Genomic DNA, 7,283 nt, shown 5'->3' with positions numbered 1-7,283 from the left:
GCGATCAAGATTGATTGCATTTAACATTTTATCGAGCAACATTCCACTTGCACCACAAAATGGTATGCCTTGAAGGTCTTCATTTGCCCCTGGAGCTTCACCAACGAGCATAATTTTTGCGTTTGGATTACCATCGGAAAAGACAGTATTAGTTGCAGTTTTTTTTATCTCACAACCTTCAAATGACTTTACTGCACTTCTTAATTCATCCACACTACCACATTTACCTGCAAGTTTCCTTGCTTCAATTATCCAATCACTTGGAAACATGTCTTTTCCATCTTTAGTGTCACCCCAGCGCGTATCTGCATCTTTCTTCTGGGTCCCAGTTTGGATAACAGAGGGTTCTTTGCTCTCCAACTTTTTTTCCTCTTCACCCTCCATTAGTGTGCAATCAACGCCCACTTCATGGTAAAATTTTAATAATTCTAGGTCTTCATTGCTCATGTTGCTTTTTAATCTTCTGTGCTTTTGTTATCGCCATATCATACTTTAATTTAGATAGATGTCTAATATATAATATGCCGTTTAAGTGATCTAATTCATGCTGAATACACCTTGCAAGCCAACCACTAGCTTTTAGTGTTTGTTCTTCATTATCTAAGTCTTTATATTTCACAGTTAGATACTTTGGACGCTTAATTTCATGACTTTGCTCTGGAATTGAAAGGCATCCTTCCTTGAGAATTACTTGTTCATCGGATAATTCTGTAATCTCAGGATTAATCATGTAAAATTTGCCAGTTGAGCCATATCCTGCTGGCTCATTTTCAATTGTTTCTAGCTGAACATCCACAACAAAAATTCTCTTTAACACTCCAACTTGCACTGCAGCAAGGCCAAGACCTTCTGCATCGTACATAGTTTCGAACATGTCGTTTACTAATTCTTTAATTTTATCGTTTATATCTGTTACTTCACTGGCACGTGTGATTAGTCTTTCATCAGGGGCAATTACAATTGGTAATATGGACATAAAAATTATAATTCTATGTTTTGCTTTTCCTTTTGTCCAGAATTTAGTGTATATTAAAATGTTGCTATATCTATAATAGAAATATAAATTATTAAAGAAAGCTACAATTTAAATGAAATTGCGTAATAAGGTTAACTAATGTACTCTGCAGTAATAGCAAAACCAAAGAGAAATGTTTTTGCTGTTTTAGACATAGGTACAACAAAGATTATTTGTCTAATCGTTAAGATAAATGGCAACTTCAGCTATAAAGTAACAGGAACGGGTTATAAGATTGCAGAAGGTGTAAACGGTGGATCAATAACTAATGTAAAACACGCAAATTACTCCATCTCATCAACTATAGGTTTAGCTGAGCAAGTGTCAGAAGAAACCATAGACCAGATATATGTGAACATTGCTGGATGTAGCATCTCATCTTTCAATGTACATAATGAAATTATTGCAGCTAATCATGAAATTTCTGACCGGGATATAAAACGCGTAGTTTTTCAGACGTTTGAGAAATATATTGAAGAAAATGTTATCATTCACAATATACCACTGAAATATCACTTAGATGACATGACTGACATAAAAGAAGTTGGTGGATTGTACGGAAAAAGACTATCTGCTGATGTTAATGTTGTCACTGCTTCGCGTCCAGCGCTTACCAATATTGAAAACTGTATTACCAATAATGGTGGATTAAATATGGCAGGTTGTATTGCTTCTGCATATTCTGCAGGTCTTGCCTGTCTGAGTGGAGATGAAAAAGAGCTCGGGACTGCTATTGTTGATATAGGCGGTGGGTGCACTGCAATTGGAATTTTCAAAAGAGGGAAACTTGTGTATGCAAGCAGCGTTCCAATTGGTGGCGTTCATATCACTCGAGATATTGCTTACGGGCTATGCACAAGCATAGAACGTGCAGAGTATATAAAAATACTGTATGGTAGCACTATCGTAACTTCAATAGATGAGAACGAATATATTACAGTCCAAAATAGTGAAAATGATGAACCTACTCAAGTATTCAAATCTGAGCTTATTAACATCATAAGACCAAGAGTTGAAGAAATACTTGAAATGGTAAGAGAGCAATTTCAAGAGCAGAAAGATCCAATTAATAAAGTAGTGATCACAGGTGGAACTAGTCAACTTACAAGCATGAAGGAAATTGCAGGCTATATATTCAATAAACAAGTTCGAATTGGGTCCCCTGAATCTCTCAGTGGCCTTGATGGCGAATATGATAAAAATCCTGTATTTTCTGCTGCTATAGGCTCTATAAAGCTAATAGTTGACACTTTTTACAAAAATAATTCTGGTATTTTAGGTCAGGATGGTAAAATGAGTAAATTGTATAATTGGGTTAAATCAAAAGTTACAGTCTAGATTTCTGTTTTACCACCTTTCATACAAATGACTTGACACTAGGATCCATAGGACTTATTTTTATAATATGTAAAATTATTATGTTTATGTACTTGCGAGTAAGCGTACCAATTACAATAAGACATGGAAAATATGAACATAACTATACACTCACAAGAAGATTTTGAATTTATGCGCAAGGCTGGCAGGCTTGCTGCTAAAACTCTTGATTTCATTGCACCGTACGTAAAGGTAGGGGTGACAACTAATGAGTTAAATGATCTATGTCATGATTTTATAATTAATGCAGGTGCAATTCCAGCACCACTAAACTATAGGGGGTATCCAAAATCGATTTGCACTTCAAAAAATGCAGTTGTGTGCCATGGTGTTCCCGATAATAAACCACTTAAAGATGGAGATATTTTAAATATTGATGTCACGGTGATTTTAAATGGCTGGCATGGTGATACAAGTCGCATGTTTTGGGTTGGCAAGCCATCAATAAAAGCAAAACGCTTGTGTGACGCTACTTATCATGCATTGATGGAAGCAATCAAACAAGTTAAGCCCGGCAATAAGTTAAATGAAATAGGGCTTGCTATAGAGAAATATATTAGAGATTTTGGATATTCTATCGTACGCAGCTACTGCGGACATGGTATAGGAAAAGTCTTTCATGCTCCACCAAATGTAGTGCATTTCTATGATCAAGATGAAAATCTCGTCTTGAAGGAAGGTATGTTTTTTACAATAGAGCCAATGATTAATGCTGGAAAACATGAGACTCTGCTCAGTAAACTCGATGACTGGACAGTAACAACACGCGATCTTTCACTTTCTGCTCAATTTGAGCATACGATTGGAGTAACAAAAGATGGTGCTGAAATATTCACATTATCACCTAAGAATTGGCATTTCCCACCTTATAATTAGATTTTTTTAAATTCTGCTATACTGCAATTATACTTGGTTTACTTTAGGTGATTTTGAAGAAAGCTCACCCTTAATTTGCGATATAGCAACTAGCCCAATTAATGCACAGAAAATCATGTAAAAACTAGCTGAAGTCTCTTGTCCTGTAACCTTGATAATTGTTGTGCATATAAATGGTGCAAGGCCGCCAAAAAATCCAGCAGCTATATTTCTTGATAAACCAAATCCACTGTACCGAACCTTTGTTGGAAATAATTCGCACATAAGTGCACTGACAGGACCAAGCGATGCAGCTATTGGAATTATAAAAAGAATGTGTGCCAGCAAGTAATTGCCACTACATAACATTGAAAAAACTGGATAACTCACTATTACAAAAGCTATAAATGCAAACTTCATAACTTTTTCTCTTCCTACCTTATCAGAAAGTATTGCAAACAATATTGTCAATCCTCCAAGTGCAATTTGACTCAGTATTTCCACTATATGATTAAAATGAGTATTTACTGTTAATATTTTATTCGTAAGCACATTGAAAAAGACCAAATATATATAGAGAGACGCATTTTCAACCAAGTCAATACCTATTGATATTAGAACAGGCTTTTTGTAATTGTTTAATAACTCTTTTAATGGCAATTTAGACGGATTTTTTTGTCTTTTATACTCTGGGCTTTCATCAAGTATATATCTCATATATATGCTGATTAATCCCATTGCTAAACTGAAAATGAAAGGTAATCTCCACCCCCAAGATTCAAAATCAGATACTTTTTTGCATATGAGTACCGCTATCAAGCTTAATACTGAACCAAAAATTGCGCTTAATACTTCAATGCTGCCAAAAAATCCTTTTTTGTTTTTAGGAGCATGTTCTATTAAAAATGGCGCATTTCCTGCTTCTCCTCCAAGAGATATACCCTGCAATAATCTTAAACACACTACCAGCATTGACGCTAGTATTCCAATGCTTTGATAACCTGGAACAAAAGCAATTAATACGGTTGATAAAGTCATTAATATAATCGAGAGCAATAAGGCAACTCTTCTGCCATGTTTATCACCAATGTGACCAAATATAGCAGCACCGACTGGTCTCATTAAGAAACCCACTGCAAACACTCCAAAAGCCTTCAATACGCTGGTTAGTTGATCATCCGATGGAAAAAACACACCACCTATTATGTTTATTAAGTGGCCAAAAAGCATGTGGTCATACCACAATAAAGTGTTACAAATCAAACTTGAAAATATTACTTTTGTTATTTGCTGCATAATTTCCCTATAGCCTGTTTGACCTTATATATAAAAAAAAATGTGAACGTTATGTGAATATTATATTAACAATATTAAACCTTGATTTTAATATTATTGCTCATATATTCCGATAAGATACCATATTTTGGCAAGAAAATCTATGTACATAAATAAAATTGATGTGAAGAGTAGAGTAGAGTAGGATATCTACACCAACTGTACTTAAATTTTTTGATATGACACACACTCCAGTTTTGTTAAAAGAGATGCTATCACTACTATCACCGCAGGATGGTGGCATATACGTGGACGCCACATTTGGAGCTGGAGGGTATAGCAAAGCAATATTGGAGTCAGCTGATTGCAAAGTATATGCAATTGATAGAGATGAAACGGTAACTAAGTTTTATGATGATTTAAGCGTTAGATATCCAGATAGAATAAAACTATTCATTGAGAAGTTTAGTAATATTAAAAATTTATTAGATAGCAACAATATTGAAGGTATCGATGGAATAGTTTTTGACATCGGAGTTTCATCTATGCAGCTTGATAACGGGGATAGAGGGTTCTCATTTTTACATGATGGTCCACTCGATATGAGTATGGATAACTCTTCTTATATAAACGCTTCAACGTTTGTTAACGCTTTACGCGAAGAAGAAATCGCAAATACTATATATAACTACGGAGGCGAACGTCATTCTCGCAAAATCGCAAGAGCAATAGTAAATGCACGGAAGAAGAAAACTATCAAAACTACATTTGAGCTTGCGGATATTGTACGTTCCGTGGTATTTCGTGGAAAAAGCAAAATTGATCCTGCAACCAGAACATTTCAGGCAATCAGAATATGGGTAAACGATGAGCTGGGAGAACTTGAAAAGGGTATTAAAGCTGCATCTGAGATTTTAAGTGAGAATGGCAAATTAATTGTCGTCACCTTTCATTCCTTAGAAGATCGTATAGTCAAAACTTTTTTTAAAGATTTATGTGCTACTGATTGCAAGACATTCTCTCTGCTAAATAAAAAAGTGATCGAAGCAAGTATAGAAGAAGTAAGTGCAAATCCGCGTTCACGCTCAGCAAAACTAAGAGCTATACAGAGGTTGTCGTGAGAACTTTCTGCATCATCTCAATAGTTATGTTTTTTCTTAGCATTGTAGGACTATTTAAGGTAAAATTACATGTTCAGTCGTTAAATAGAGAGCTAATAAAAATAAAAAGTGAAATTAATTTAGTACAAAGTGATATAAAAGTTTTACAAGCAGAATGGAGCTATTTGAATAATCCAAAAAGACTTGCAAGCCTTGTAAAGAAATACCTGAAAAATAACTCTTTAATACTGGCTAGCCAGGTTAAAAATCTTGACTCTCTAAATGGCCGCAGTGTGCTAGCACAACTTAAAATCCATGATCAACAGTGAGATTAAGTCTTATTTTTTACAGATGAGCACATCACAATAAAACTTACTTTGTATCCGTTCAGGATAGCGGCAAGACCATAGAGTAAAAGTGAGTTTACAACAAATGGTGTCATCCCAGTGCTTGACACTGGGATCCAGCCTTTCCATAATCATCAAAACATTGTATTTTAACGTAAAACAGCTATTTTTATGCTTACCAACTTAATAAAATTCCTGGATCCCAGTGTCTGGGCACTGGGATGACAAAGGAGAGCAGTGTCAGCTACTTGCATAACACCATTTGTTGTGCAACTTACTTTAGTATGAAATTGCTTGCGTAAGATTTTGGCAGCCTCTTAACATTTTTTGGCATTTCAATTATGTATTTAACGTTGCGTTTTTTTGCGTAGAATACTGCTTTTTCAAGAGAATCAAACTTTAATACAATCTGTTTTTTTGGATCTTTTGAGCCAACCCACCCCATCAAAGGTTCAATGTAGTAAGAGCCAGATTCAATTTTTAGGTGCCAGAAATTTGTATTACCTAAACCAGATTGTGTTGCAGTTCTTGTTGGTTTATAAATCCTAAAAATTACTTTATCGTCAATGCCCATAGTTCTTGTTAAATAAGTTTAAATATATATCTAAATAAATCCTTTCACAAACAATTAGTATGAAAGAATGAAGTTTGAAATAAATATTTTTATGTTATATTATTATTAAATTATATTAAAAGGATTAGCTGAATAGGAGTAATCGATGACGCAACAGGAAATAGTAACAATTAATGCAGAGTTACGTGATATAACAAAAACAAAAGCGATGCATTCTCTAAGGAAGAAAGGAAACATCCCTGGAATAATATATGGAAAGGGCCATGATAATGTAAATTTGACATTGTCTGCAAAGGAATTCACGAAGCAATATAAATCAGGTTCTCTTTCTGCACATTTGATAGAGCTGAATATTTCGGGCAAAAAGGAATATGCTCTTGTTCGCGATATCCAATTGCATGTAGTAAAGGATACTGTGCAACATGTTGATCTTCAGTTTGTTGATAAAGGCAGTGAAATTAAAATAGACATACCTCTATCATTTGTGAATGAAAGTAAAGCTCCAGGAATCAAATTAGGTGGAGTGCTTAATGTTTTGTGTCGTTCTATTGCTGTTAAATGCTCTCCTGATAAAATACCTCAGGTTATTGAAGTTGATTTATCCGGTAAAATGATTGGCCAATCTATACATATCAATGATGTAAAATTACCAGAAGGTGTTAAGTTTGTAGCTCATGAAGAAGAAAATTTTACCATTGTTACAATTTCTGCTGCCGATAGTGACGTTGAAGAACCTCAAG

Source organism: Drosophila ananassae, assembly GCF_017639315.1.
Source record: "Drosophila ananassae strain 14024-0371.13 chromosome 4 unlocalized genomic scaffold, ASM1763931v2 tig00000241, whole genome shotgun sequence".
Lineage (NCBI taxonomy): Eukaryota > Metazoa > Arthropoda > Insecta > Diptera > Drosophilidae > Drosophila > Drosophila ananassae.
The sequence above is the reverse complement of the archived record's forward strand: the minus strand, read 5'-3'. Positions refer to the sequence as shown.